Below are 15896 nucleotides of genomic sequence, written 5' to 3'. Positions count from 1 at the left end.
GCACACAACACAGTTGGGTGTGGGTCACCCACCAGTCTGTGGCTGCAAAGAGCGTGTTTTTCCTCTGGTTGTCCTTGTACTTAACCCAGAACCTGACATATAGTAAAAGCTAGTTAACTATTCATTGAATGAATGAGTGAGTGAAGTGTTGATGAGCTTTCATAAGGCCGAAGAATTCACTTTTCCTGATTTGGTCTGAGAAGTGAATTTTACTTAAAACTCTCAGAATCAGGGGCTCAGGCTTAATCAAGAACAGGGGTCAGCAAACAGCAATCTTTGAGCCAAATCTGATTCAGAAGTGAACAAGAAATTTTATAGATGAAAAATTGGCCATTGATCTGACGAAAAGGAACACTAAACTCGGATTAATCAAAATGTTATCTCCTTCAAAAGTAATTCTATTCTTCTTGTTACTGAACAAGTACTACAAAACTGTCTTCAATTATTATTATTATATTTTAAATTTCATAAATTAAGGAATTGTAGAAATTTGTTTTTCTCTTACTATGTATATATATACATAACATCAGAAATTTGCCTCTTGACCTGTAAAACCTAAATATTTATTATCTGACCTTCTACAGAAAAAGTTTACTGAGCCCTGGCCAAAGGAACAATGTTTGGAATGGGATATAATGTGTTTAATCTTGTGTTACATTCCCTGAATGGGAGGAAACCATACTGGGGACAAGGCTGACAGGGGTTATGCACACATACACACAAACTATGGAAAGCCTTATTATGAAGGAATGTCTTCCAGAAGTCACAAAATGACTTGGGTGGCCATTCCTAACTTGACCTCTAATTACCCATCCCAATTCAAGATATGTTGCATAGTTTAGGAAGCAAGTCCCATGACATCAGAGTAGAGACTAGGTATTTGTGGGCTAACCAAGAGTCTTTGTGATTATGAGCTCAAAGACCTCATTTGGCCACCTCTCAGTCTCTTGGTTTCCCTTGAAACATTTGCTCATGAATAAAGCAGGGAAAATAAGTAAAAATTACTTCCAGTAGTGAACTGAGCAAGACTTCTTGGGGCTAGAGTTTTTCAATCTTTCTAGAAAAGTCAGACTCTCATCTGCTGACTTCTAGGCCACCTAGTGCCAGTCAATTGTAGAACAATCAGGGGATCTTATAAAACATGTTTGTGTATATGTTGAGTGTGTATGCATATATGTATATATACACATACCATCTCATAAAAAGAAGCTAATTGTTTGCAATAAATGAATCTTCATAGTTTTCCCCACTATCAGTACCATGGAAGGTGAAAATGAAAATGGAATTGACAGCAGGGCAAGAAGGGCACTGTGAACCAGAAGTTCCATCCAATGTGCAAAGTGGCCAGGTGATCTGAACCTCTGTCCAAGTCCAGAAATTGGCCTTGGTGCCCAGGTCTGCTCTGCCCATCCTGCTGTGCCCTGCAAGGCACAAAGCTTTTAGGCATCTCTTGGGCCAATCTTCCCTTCTTCTTCACCACAGCATCTATGCTGTCACAGATCTTTAACCCAAATGAAAGGGAGACCATCTACCATTTCCCACTTTTGCCAGATAACATGCACACCCTAGACACCTAAATTACCAGCAGATGAGCCACCCTGAGCCTCAGTGTTCTCACTGCTCAAATGGAAATAAGGTAGGAATCATAGTACCTTTCGCATATAGTAGCTTTGAGGATTAAATGTGTTCACACTTGTGGAACTCGTAGAAAAATATGTGGCACAAAGAAAGCATTCAACAAGTATAGCTGTTTTTATGACTACCTTTTTCCTGTACTAATGCCCACAATTTCCAGCTTGTGCCCCATTTTTACTCTTCCTTCCTCACTCCTAGGTCCCTGTCCTTGTCTCTTTGTGTTTCAAAAACAAAATATCATAGACTGGGTAATTTATAAACAATAGAAATTCATTTCTCACAGTTCTAGAGGCTGGGAAGGTCAAAATCAATGGACTAGCAGGTTTGGTATCTGGTGAGGTTGCTCTGTACTTGCTAGTGGGTACCTTGTTGCTGCATCCTCTGGAGGGAGGGGATGAACCCTGTGTCCTCATACAGTGGAAAGGATGGAAGAGGTGGCCTCCAGCCTTTTTAATGAGGCAGTAATCCACTGATGAAGAGGGAGTCCTTGGGACCTAATATTGAAGTCCCCACTTCTTTCTACTGTTGCATTGGGGATTAAGTTTCAATGAGAATTTTGGAGGAGACACAAACACTCAAACCACAGAAGTTCCTTAACCCACTTTTCCTGAGCCTTCTCAGTCCTCACATGAATTCTAACTTCCACACACCACATTATGCTCATTCCCAACCTCTTTTGTTTGTTTTTTGTATGTACTAGTATTTCTCATTTGAAATAAAAGCTCAGAGTGTTAGTCTGTAAAACTTCTTGGTGCCCATTAGAAAGTGGTGGCTCTCTGGATGAACTAGTTAGCAAATAGCACTCTTCCCATGGGCTGATATAGTTCCAAATCAGGGCAGGGAGCTGGACTTGCCTAACCATATTGCCAAGTAGCCTTGTGCAGGGGCCAACTGTGCAACTGCACGTGGTGGTCCAACTAAACCTAACTGAACCTCATTTCACCATGATGAATGAAACTGCCCCTTCCAATGGCAACTCTGGCTGCCTAAACACAGGGATAAGGCAAGGTCTCTACAGTCTTCTATGGATTCCTTTCCTGAGTCCACCTTTAACAGTGTAATTATCTGAAAACCAGGGTCTTCTACACATTGTCATATTTTTCTGTGTTTTCTTAAGTCACTGTCTCCCAAATAATGGCCCAAGATACCCCCAAGGACTATAGCAGTTTAAAACTGGAAGGATCCCCATATTTCATGGAACTGAAACCAAAATTCAAGGGTACAATCGTGGGAAAGTTAGTGTTGGAACTCTCACTGCTCAACTTCTGCTCTTGTGTTCTTTCAACTTCTTCCTACATGATTATCCTAAGTGAAAAGCCTAAGTGTTATCAAATGTTCAGTCAATATGTTGAGCTGTCAAAGGAGACAGACAATGAGTACCCCAGGAATGAGAACAAGCCCAGAAAAGAAAAGAGATTTTTGTAGAATGCAGCTCTCACCTCCTGTTTACAAAAATTCTGGAGAGGTTTTCCCCTACTTTCAGGATAAAATCTAACCTATTTATGATCATGAAGAAGACCCTTCATGAGGAACTCTGGATTCCTTCCCAGCTCTTCAAAGAGCAGTTCCCCACCTCAGCCAGCTTGACAGTCTTTGAAGCTGCTTTGCATTGTTCCTACCAAGTTGCACTCACCATACACATGGCCCCAATCTCATTCCTACACAGAAACTTGACCTATGATGAAGGGATTGTGGCTATTACCATTTCTCATAGAAAGAAGCTGAATCAAAAAGAGGTTTAAAAAAGTCAGATTACATTGACTCTAGATTTTGTGCTCTTAACCTTTATATAATATTCCAACAATCTTAAATATGACAGGGACCTATAAAAAGTTGCTTCATTCAGTCAGGCACAGTGGCACCTATAATCCCAGCAACTCTGTAGGCTGAGGCAGCGGGATCATAAGTTCAAGTTAAGCCTGGGCAACTTAGTGAAATCCTGTCTCAAAATTTTTAAAAAAGTCATCTTATTTGACAAAGAGAAGGTTACTAGTGACATTCAAAAGTAGTTTTGACAGTGTGTAGAATGGAAAGCCAGGTGATAGAAGGTTAAAAAATGATGACAGCCCTTCCCAATGAGCAAAAACCCCACCAACAATCACACAGAACCCCAGATTAACCTTCCCAAATTATTGCACCAATTACTACCATCTTAACTCAGACCACCACCATATTTATGAACCAGTGAGGTGGTAGTCAAGTTTCTCTCCAACATATATCCAATCTTTCTCCTTTCCCTCACAATATTCCTGGACCTCAATCCTGTTCAGTTGATGTGATTGTCCTTTGCTCCTAGAGAGACCCTAAGTCTTATGCTTTCCAAATAGATGTCTTCCTGCCTCCACTTGACCTCAGCTATGTAAATCATGGGGGCTGCATTCTGTGATCTTGCAGGCCTCTCTGGCCACAAGCATTTGAGACACAGCCTAACAGTGTCCTGCCCATCTCTACTGGCACCTTCCCTACCAGATCCTGCTGGCAGATGTGAAGTCAGAGTTCTCTCCCCAGGTTCTTACCTACCTCTCAGTGATTTATGGTACAGATCAAATGACATCCGTTGTACAAGGTATCCATCTAAGGTTGAATCCATTTATAGTTCATGTTTATTTTCACTTGTTACTGTAATTTTCAGAAGAACAAACAGGCTTGTAAAGGGTCAATAATTTACTCCAATTCAGCACCAAATCTGGAATTGAACTGAAAGCTCTATTGCACTTGCTATAGTCTGCTCTGGATTTATTTTGATGGATCTGCCTTACATTCTCTTGTAGACTGTAAAAATTTTTGAGCCCAAGGGCTGTTTTATTTATCCAGACCAGTCTTACACACTTATTAGTTGGTGAATATTGGTGAAAATGAAAGGGAGATACAGAGAGGATAATATTGGCAGAATTAAGGAAAATTTTTATTTATAAATATTCCTAATCATAATACTATACCTATCTATTATATTACTGTTATGTGGTCCTAAATATCCAAATACAGGAATGTTTAATATATAAGATACAAATTCCACTGCTCATGGATAATCATTATTAACAGTTTGGTCTATATGCTTCACCATCTTTTCTGTGTATATCCTTGTATACAATTGTGTACAGAATACTTTTATACAAATGGACTCATATAATACGTGCTGTTCTGTACCATGTCTTTCACTTAGCACCCTATTTGGGGCACACAGATCTGTCTTCTGTTGTTGTTGCTGTTTGAAGCAATGCTAAATACATTGTTACAGATGTAAGATTTTATTTAATGAATCTCTTACTGGCTGACATTTGTGTTTATACCAGTTTTTAAAAATTACAAGCAAGTTGTCACAAACATCATTGGAGGGAACATACTTTAAAAATCAGTGGGTTCAGGTGAGGAGGAAAAGCCAGCACAATGGAAAAGATTGATTATGCAGCAGATGGAATAAAACTGATGAAGCCTGTTTCCCAAGTGGGAGGGAAAAATGGTTATGGGGAACACGATTTCATGTAGACAGGAAGGAATTTGAGGAGGTGCCAGTTGGAGGGCCTCAGATTTCTTGGTGAGGTAGGAGGTGTGGTGCAGTGTGTACTTGGAGGTTGGAAGTGTCAGTGCCATAGACTGAAAATGCATGGGAAGATTTTAGGGACAGTCAATCAATTCAAATATATAAGGAGACTCTGAAAAGCACAAGATCAAACTGTTAGGTTGGAGGCCCAGGGCTTGGTGTGGAGTGAAGTTTTGCTAAGGGCAATTTCCATCATTTAGACTGTTTCTCCACAAGGTCTTCATTTGAATGTCTCACAATCTCTAATACCCCTTCTTTCCTCCTTCCAACATGTTTCTTTCCTCCTTCCTTCTAATTCTCATTTTCAAATCTTCAGAAATGGTGCTTGAAGCATTGAAAAAGGCCATTTTGGTTTCTTCCTTTCTGTATCTTTCTCCCAAGGAATGTTGGAATCCCCTTCACGTTTCAGAAATGACTGGAAGATCCAGAATGCCTAATCATCCTACCACCAGATGGCGCTAACTGCCCAGTATTTCATACTTTAGCAGCCTAGTGATTATTTCATGATACAGGACAAAAATGAGTATAAGATTTTAAACTGCTGTAATAAAAGTTAGTAAAACATACAAACTTATAAACATTTTATTCTGGTTTGGGGGCCATTCTATTTATGGCAAGCCATGTTTCAAAATATTTTATTGATCATTTATCCTATGGGTGGAAAAATGCTTAAGATTTAAGAGAAGCAACCACTATTACAAAATGATCTTTGATCCTCCTATTTTATAATAGGTAGAGGATTTTAAATAAGTTCTAAGCTAGAGGGGCAGTTTATTTCATACGCGATAAGAAATCAAGCTCAGATATCACAAAGTATAATCTAAATCCACCTACTGAGTTAAATTTTGGAAAACTAAACTAAACCAAAACAAAAAAAATTATATAAGAAATAAAACTAGGTGGGAAATGTTCAAATACCCATGCAATGTGTCTGATGTGATTCTCAGTTCACCAACTCAAATGTGCAGAAAGGTGACTTTATTTTCTACAACTTGGATTAATTTCTGTCTCTGAGCTTTCATCTTGCTTAACTCTCCAGGAGTCTAACTCAGACACTCAGTAGGTGAGGAGAGTGGAAGAGTCCTAGCCTCACAGGGTTTGGGCACAGTTTCTGGGTGTGATTGATAAACCAGAGTGGTGGTGGTGAAAGGATGGCACAATTGTTTTCTTTTTTTGTGGTTCTGTGGATTGAACCAAAAGATTCAGCACAATTGATTTCTTAATTGGGCTTCCTAATCCTGAATCTATGTAGAACCATTTTCTGCATTAAGTTGGCAGTTTCCCTCTTTTCTCAGTTCCAGCAGCCCTCTCCAGCCTTCTTTTTACCCTTCTTCCCTTCTTTCTTCACTTCTTTCTCCAAAATGGACACTTCCTGGAGACTCACGCTGTTGATGTCCTTTAGTAGTTTTACTTCCACAAACCTACCTGTGATCCCCTACCATTCAACCTTAAGAAGACAAAATACAAATAACTTGCTTGCCATGAATATGTTCCTTCAGACAACAAGTTCAGAGCTTAAGATCAGCTTGAATGGGAATGAAAGAAAAGGGAAAGAAAAGAGATGACGTTCTTCAAGATGACTCTGCCTCCCAGTGTCAACTCAGTGCATAAAGTTGTACATTGTCTAGAGTTTTTTATTTAAACTTAAAAGTTCATCTTTAGATTGCTTGCATCAGGATTGTCTTGATGGGTTTTTGTTTAAAATGCAGATGTCAGGACTCTGCTTTCAGAGGTATTAATTGAGGGGCTCCAGGAGAGGCTCTAGGAATCTGAAGATGAAGAATGAAGTTTGAGAACCACTCAGTAGGGCAAGACTAGTAGCATCAGAATCATCTTGGCCCAACTTGTTGGAGATGCGAATTCTCAGGCTCTACTTCCAGACCCAGTGCATCAGAAACTCTGAGGTGAGGACCAGTAATCTGAGTTTTCACATTAACTTCTAGTGATTTTGATGCCTGCTTAAGTTTGAAAAACAATGGCAATAGAGTTATGGTTTTACAGCAGTGGTACTCAAATTTTTGTGCCTATTGGAATTACCCTTGAACTTTAAAATACAAAAGCTCAGGATGAAGCCCAAACCAATGAAATCAGAATCTCCATGGTGAGGCCCAGGAATGAGTATTTTTTAAAGATTCCCAGGTAATTTCAAGGTGCAGCCAAAGTTAAGAACTCCTGCAACAGGTAAGGAATTGCTATCTGAATCACTAGGATTATCTCACAATAAATATACACTCCCTTCTGGGATATCCTGGTATTATGCTCATGATAAAATTCTCTGCATTTGTAACCCTTGGGGATAGGGTCATCTTCTGTGTGTTTCCATGAAGAAAAAAAAAATTGAAAACCACAAATCTATAGCAATATAGGCACTGCATTCCCACCACCATAACAAATAACTTATAAAAAATATCAAGATTTACTTACAGAAAACTATACTAGATATTTTTCTTTTATGAAAACCAAACAGCTACAAATGCTTTTGAATTTGTTTATGAACACCCATTCCTTGAATAAATGCATGAAGTGACCGGGATATTGGAGACCTTAATAAAATCATACAATTTTGAATCTAGCAAGCATCTCAAAAATAGGGATGAAATCAGAGTTCTGATTTATAAGGTTGTAAATTGCACATTTTATTTTTTACAGATCCAACATGTTCAACCGAATGTAGCTCTTTCAAATCTATAGAGGGTAATATATTTAAGGCACTCACATGTAGCATACCAATTGTGTAATGTCAGTTTCTTCCTTTTCCTTCACTACCAGATTTAAAGAATTGCCTATTCTGGTGTTCCTCAAACTTTAATGGATACAGGAATCACCTGTGGAACCAGGGCTCTTGTTCAAGTGCAGATTCTAATTCCATAAATCTGAGGTGGTATCCAAGAGTCTACATTGCTAACAAGCTCTCAGGGAATTCTGAGGTTACTGTCTGGGGGCCACACTGAGTATCAAGGAACTAACTCACAGTCTTAGTTTCCCCACCTCCTCATAATCTTAACCCTTTCCCTCTGCCAACAGAGTTCATTTTGGGGTCACTAGTAGCCTCCATTTCTCTAAATTAAATGGGCATGTGGTAATCCACATCCTCATCTTAGCAGATCCTTGCCTCCTTGATTTCTTAGACACTATTCCTGGGTATATCTGTGCCCTTTTTTTTTTTCATTTTCCTTTTCAGGCTCATTCTCATCTTCCAACTGTGAAAGATTAGAATTATTCAAATTCCAGTTCTGATCCTCTTCCCACTTTACTTCACATTCTGCCCTTAGGTCAATGGTTCTTAACTCAGAAGAGGAGCTAGCTGTACTTTATTCCACAAGGGACATTTGGCATTGTCTGGAAATATTTGGGTTGTCACAACTTGGGTAGGGAAGCACTCCTGGTATCTAATGGATAGAGGCCAGGGTTGCTTCTAAATATTCTGTGATACGCAGGACAGCTCTTCCCCTTCCCCAACAGAGTCTGTCCCCAACTGTCAATAGTGCTGGAGAAGTGGAGAGGTACTTCTCAAACTATACTGTCTGGGAATCACCTGAGTCTCTTGTTAAAATTCAAATTCTGATTTAGAATATCTGAGGTGGGACCTGAGATTCTACCTTTATAACAACCCCCCAGGCGCTGATGTTGCTGCTCCAAGGACCACAGTTTGAGTAGCAAGATCCTACCCAAGGTGCCAATTACTAACATTGCCACAGAAGTTTCCAACTCCATCTCTCCAGCTGTGTTATTCTTTGAACTCCATGGATTATGGCCAACGACTCACTTAGCATATTCAATTTGTTTATCTGAAAGCCCCCAAGTTCAATATGACTAAGACACACTCACTACCTCCCACATCCAAATGTGGTCCTCCATCTCAACTTGGGTGGCCATCCTCAGGAAAACCTGCCTCTCCTACTCCCCAGTTTAACTCAGTTCTTTGAGTAACCATGACAGTTATATAATCTTACAGAAAGCTCTTCCTTCCTTTTTCTTTCCTTTCCTTCAAAGCACTCAATATCCCTCAATGTGATTATCTGGTTAATGGATTTCTGAATAATCTTTGGAAGAACAGGAAATAACTCTCCTTTTGCCTACCAGTGTCTTCTCATCCCTGAGCACCATGCCTGGCACTTGGTAGGCACACAATAAATATTTATTGACTGACTGAGTGAATGAATGAATGAATGAATGAATGAATGAATGAATAAGTTGATCTTTGAATAATACACCTACATAAAGCAGAATACAAAGTCCATAGCTACGTTCTGTACCATCTCATTAATGCTAACAGGAAAGTATAGAATTTAATCAATAATAATGAGCCTTAGAAATGACATATTTAGGCCCTGAAGGTAGGGACTCTGTCTTCTGTCAGATAGATACATAATGAGGGAAACCAGTAAACTGTTGTCTACCCAAAAGAGAGAATTTTCTCTTCTCCCCACATTTCAACATTGACCTCTGAAATGAGGAAGGAAGAGAACTTGTCCCTCCTTCCCCCACCTCACTTCCTGTGCTTCTCATGAAATATGGAGTGACTTGGTAGATTGGCAACAGTGGGGGAAATGGTCTCTGCTCTTCTTCACTCCAGTCCCCCAGCTCTTGTTCTCCTGGGACAACCTATGCATATATAGAGTATACCATCTAGTCACTTCTGCAACCATAGGTAAACACTCTGCGACAGATAGCCTTCACTCTAGACTAAAGTCTTACATATCTCTTTTCTACCTGAGACTGCATGGTTCAACTCAATTAAATGGAGGGATTGAAGAGTTGCAAGATGACAATTATAAGCTATGGCCATCATAGTCCGCAAATACTGGCTCTTAACTGAACTTATCTCTAGTGTGTACAGCTCATCTGGAGAGAGGTATAAATAAACTGTTCCCCCAAACTCCCAACAATTCTTTAAACTTCAGTTTTTCTAATTGGAATTCTAAATTCCCAGGTGAACTTCACAAAGGCTGGACTTGGCACAACCTTGGAGGTCAGTGCCTCTCCTGAGGAGAAAAACCCTGTCAATTGCATTTTCAGAAGAACCACTTAATAGTTTTATATATAAAACTTGTTATGGTCTCCCTCAACATGGCATTTTAAGAAAACAGGCTATATCTGGAAAAATCGAAACTTACCTGTAACAGTAGAGAAGACCAATTATACCCAGAATCAGAGGAAACAGCACAGGTGAGGGAGGAAAGACCAGAAACGACTCAATTCTGATTCTTACAGGTAAGGAACTATCACAGGGTTTTATGCAAACAAACATGTGGCGCCATTTCATACTTTCAAATTTTCTTCTCCTCATGGGATCATAGGAGGATACAGAACTGGGGAAATTTGGGAACTTGGATCAAGAAAAGGGACTTTCCTCAGATAAAATTTAAGGAGGAAGTGGTCAGCATTCTTATGATAGAATATTATGGAAAATAAAAAATTACATTTAAAAAAGCTTATAGAGATGAGCTCTGGATATCTGGGACATTTCTGGAAAGTTTAATGAACTTAAATCCAGAAAAAGCAAGAGTATATCAAGCAGTGTTTAAGAATATGGAATATATGGAAAGGCTAAATTGAGTGTTGTCCTTTAAATTTTAAAAAATTATGTAATATATGAATATAGTACTTGAAATGTTGAGCACAAATTTTATACACAGCAGAAATGGTTAGTAGAAAAATTACCAAATACTCTTTGCTAAAATAAAAAAGATTAAAATATTAACTGTATGATGAATATAGAATTAGTCTCTTGAGATGATAAAATTGTTTATCTAAAGTAATAAAACAAAAATAACCTAAAATAATCCTTATGAAGCTCTTGGTAGATGTTAGATCTTATGCTGAATACTCTTCATGGATTTTCTCAAGTTCATAACTGACCTATGTAGAAGGTGTTGTGGACTTCAGTGATTCTAACACACACACATAAACACAAATATTTACATACTTGAATAACTATATGTACATATATACAAACATATATACAGATACATATGCAGGTATATAATAAGTATGTGAATACACACACACACTGTTTCAGCAAGTGAGCATTCCATCATCTTTGACTTGATTAACTTTTCAGGAAGCAGGCAGGAAAAATTCAAGCATCAAGCCCATTCAGGTCGACCAAGCCCATCCCATTGTCATGAACTGATGTGGAGTAGCATGAAAATGATCGCTAACTCTCAAACACCATCAAGCTACAGCAGGCTTCCAAGATGCCATTTCTAGAGTGGGGGGAGTTAGTGGTAGGAGAGGAGGGTTAATGATTGGATGTTCAGAAATATGAGGGAGTGCACTCAACAAGTGAAAAAGAAAGGGGGATTCTATTGATACTCCAACACATGTAATTGTCGGGATCACCTAGAAGGTCTGGGGAGAATAGAACTAGTATTATAAATAATAATAATAGAAGAAGTTTAATATTGGGGGACATGTTCTGTCAAAAAAGGAAAAAAGTTGTAGGGAAAAAGAGGGTCACTCTTACAGTTAACTCAGAGTTACTCATCTACATCTGCATATGCAAAGGGACATGCATGAGCAGCTCCATCTTGAAACATCAAGAAAAAGCAATAGGTAGTAGAAACAAAACCTTGATAGTGTGTTGTCTTCAACTTTTTGTTGTCTCCCCATGAGTCAACAACATTTAAAACACACCCCTACTTATTTCTATTCTAATACACTGGGTATATAATAAAAAAGCCACAAACATACTTTTTAAAAGATTATTATACCTGTTCTTACACAGTATTTTCTTTCCATATCCCACTTTGGAGACCCAGCTAAGGTCTCATAAGCAGAGCATCAGTACTCATGAAGGACTTCACATTCCACTAGATGGCACCCTGCAACATACATGTAGAACCATAGTTGGCATCTACTCATTCAGTAAGACATTTGGAAAAAATATGGTATAAAATCCTTCCCCACCCTAATTGTAAACAGTAGCTCCATTTATTAGGAATTATGGGACTGAGATTCAGTTTACCCACCTGCCCTTGTCTCTGCCTAAATCAGCCCCAGTGTTCTTGTCCAGGTTATCTTCACATTTTAACCTTGAACAGAACTACCAGTCCTATCTAAATTATATCCCTACACCAAAGGTGTCCAGGGGGGAAACAATTGGAGTTCAAGTACAGCTCCACTCCCTGGCAGTGGACTGCAAGCACCAAGGTTTATACACAGAAGGAGAAAGAATAATTGAATACACCTTGGGGGATTGGACGCTGCTTGTTAAAGTAACCCCTGTATTAACAGTTTTCCCAAATTGATCTGCAGGTGAACTGCTTCAGAAATACCCTGGACTAGTTTTAGAACTGTAGTTTACTGAGCCCAGTGGTCAGAATCTCTGGTGTGGGAACCTGGAATCCACATAGTTTCCAAGATTTTTAGGTAGTACCAGCCTCTGGTAGAATTCAAGATGCAATTGGACCTGTTGGACAAAGTTAGATCAATTTTTTTAGTGTTATCACTTAGTTCCTCTATAACCTTGGGCAGCTGACTTAAATTTTTTAATGCCTCTTCATCTCTGAGTTAACCCACCATCCTCAAGATGGAGGTACTAATGCCAGTCTCATAGAGGTGATGTGAAGATTTAATGAAATAAATGAAACATTTAATTTGCCTTTGCTACATAATAAGTGTGACTTCCCCCCACTCAATAACATTGTTTGGGTCCCAGAGACTTCATCTTGTGCCCTTCTTCCTAAAATCCTTCTCAGTTTCTCCTTGCTTGTCATTCCCTTTATGGATCTGTTCTCATGAGTAGGAACCCAAATTAGAATTATTTTAAGATGCATCATCCCCATTCATAATATGCTTCCAGTGTTCAGTTTTCTTAGGTGACTTGCTCTGAAGAGTTGACTATCTCATAAAAGAATGAACTAATGAACAAGTATAATGTGTTAGAACAATCCCTGGCAGGTTATAAGTTAACCGAGGACTTTGGTTACCATGCCTCAATCCAAAGGCAAATACATTGTGGGAAATTCAGACCTAAGAGTGAGAGATAGGAGCTGTAAGCTATTTTGTTTAATGCATTTCACCAGGTAACTAAGTCCTGTGTGGTAGGTGCCCACTAGGACCTTGCCACATTCTCAGAGATGACAGCAGAACCACAGCCAAGCACTAACTCCCAAAACAGCTCAAGAAATCTTAACAGTGTGGTCCCACTGGACAATGGGACTCAAATATGGGTTCACTCAGATGTTACTACAAACTTTTGCTCAAGATGTCAACTCATGCAATTCACTGTTATAAAAGTCCCTGGAATCTACATTCCACTGTGTTGCCTCCACCAGTGATGTTAAGCAGTCATGTGTATCATGCAAGAGCAATGTGGCATCCAAATTGCCCATTTCTGTTTAGCCTTAGCCCTAGAAGTCATCACCAACCAGAAGAACATTAAGAGCCATTTATTGTCTGTGGAAGAAACTGCCTTCGTTACCCTGCCCAGTGGTGGACACTAGGGATGTTTGAAAACTGCCACAAGGCATCAGGACTTCCTCTTTACCCTCCAGATCCCACCAGACTGTTTCCGGAGGATGCTTATTGTTAGACACTGTGATTCAAACCTCCATGGTCAGTTGAAGACTGTACTTTTCTAAAACTTTTAATTAATATAAATTATCAAGAAGGGGCAGGGATAAACATATGAAGAAATGAAATCACTGAAATTTCATGACAAACATGGAAGAAAAGAATTGCAACCTGAGATTAGAGTAATCCTCAAGGCAGAGTACCAGACCATATCCAATTTCTTACCTCCCAAGCTCAAAAGTTGAGATAAGTAGAAAGAATATGAATTTGAATGTGGCAGAAAGTCCAGGCAATGTTACTCAGGAAGGTTTCACCAAGTCAATTATAGAAGGTCATGCTCACTGAAGCAGGTGGGGATTTACTCTGTGTTTGTGAGAAAAGAGGTTTTAAACCAAAAGTACACACATGGCCACCTTTCCAAACAGAAGAATCCACCTGCAAGTACCGTTGCCTTCTTTTCATTCTTATGCAATCCATGGAGTTTGCTGTGGGTGTCTATAGCCAAAAAAACTGAGAGTGAGGGGGAGGAAAAAGGATGGTGGGAAAGAAAGAATACAGAACTGTATGAAACTGTGCTGTTATAATTCCACTCTCACCAGCATGGATAGACTCTATGTCACCAGGGCTCTTCCCTTACAATCTCTTCATGGGCTTGGGAATTTTTCTCCTTTTAACTATTTCCCTTCTCTGTGTTGGTTGGTTAATAGGTTCATTTCATGTTCTCTTCATTAGATTGACTCAGTGAAATGGATTAATTTTCTGCTTGTTGTTTTTAAACTTTTGAGTCTCCTTAATCATGTTCTTCAGTTGTTTCCCTCCCATATTGCTGGCTATTCATGTTTCATATGCTACAATAAGTTCCCAATACTCCTTAGGAAAAAGAACTTAACCTTTCATTGATGCAACTGGCAGCATGTCCCAAAACTAACTGCTTCGGGGGCCTGACACCCCAAAACTCCAAGGAGAGGTAATTTCCCATTGTCTGTCTAATCAGTCTTCTTACTGGGCATGTGCAGAAGAGGCACAGGAAAAACTCCAACCTCAGCTCCACCTCCATTTAATAATTGGACCATAAATAACTAAATAACTAGCATGATGTGCAGCCTGTTTTTTTTGTTTTTTCATTTACTTGGATTAGGATGAAGAGGAAGTAAACAAAAGTCATGTTTTATGGGAAGGGGAAAGATCTCATCAAAAGAAGAGTGTGTGTCCTTGTTACCTTTACCACAATTTCCTAGGAGATTAAACAAGATGTCCACCTTTTCAGATCACTACATCCTCTCATGTACTCTATACTCCATGACTACAATTAAGAGACCATCTGGAGCTAAGAGGGTTCAGACAGATATTACTGGAAGTAAACAGGATGCTGGGGCTTAGAGAACCTGACTCGGAAATGGGGCTACAATCACATTCATCTTTTATCTCCCCTACAAACTTCACACACTTGTTTTGCTTTTCTCTCAACCATAAAAAATTTCCTGCCCAATGCCTCCCTTGGCTTGAATCCTAAAAATGTCTAAGTCTTGCTCACATGCAGCATTTATCTGTGCAGGAAAGACACACCTTTGCAGGCCAAGAATTGAAAGGACCTGGGGGCTAAATCTTGATGGTGGAGCAGAATTTATGGAAAATCTGGGAGTCATTTCTAGGGTATAACCAACCACAGGTGGGCCAGCAGAGAAGCTCTGCTTTATGGAGCTTTATGGAGAGACCTGGGAAGTCATGTTCTCTTGGAAACTTGAGGTGATGTCTTTTGATAAAAGCCATCTATGGACAGCTCCAGTCCCACAAAGCTCCACAGAAGGCCCTCATTTAAAAGGGTGACTTATCAAGATCATAAAGGAATTAAACAAAAAATATCTGTTGGTGTGCTCTTGGTTGTTTTCCCTACATCAAACCACTGTACTTAACTTCGTGTCGAAATAAACTGTGGTTTCTGAGTTGCATTTTTTTTAAGTTTCCCTTCCTCTTAATCCATTTCAGAAGATGTTTAAATTTTCTTCAAGTGACTTATGGTTTTATAAATTACCAAAATAGCCTAATCTATATGAATTTATGTTTTAATAGAAGAAAATTTATTGTGGCTGAAAGCAAGTTTTTTAATACCATTATCTTTGTTTCACTGAAGAAAAAAAAATCTATTAAGCATGGCAAAGCTAGTAGAAGCTGTGAAATAGTTGACTCTAGAAACTTAATC

Source organism: Sciurus carolinensis, chromosome X (assembly GCF_902686445.1).
Source record: "Sciurus carolinensis chromosome X, mSciCar1.2, whole genome shotgun sequence".
NCBI lineage: Eukaryota > Metazoa > Chordata > Mammalia > Rodentia > Sciuridae > Sciurus > Sciurus carolinensis.
This window is presented reverse-complemented; position numbering follows the sequence as displayed.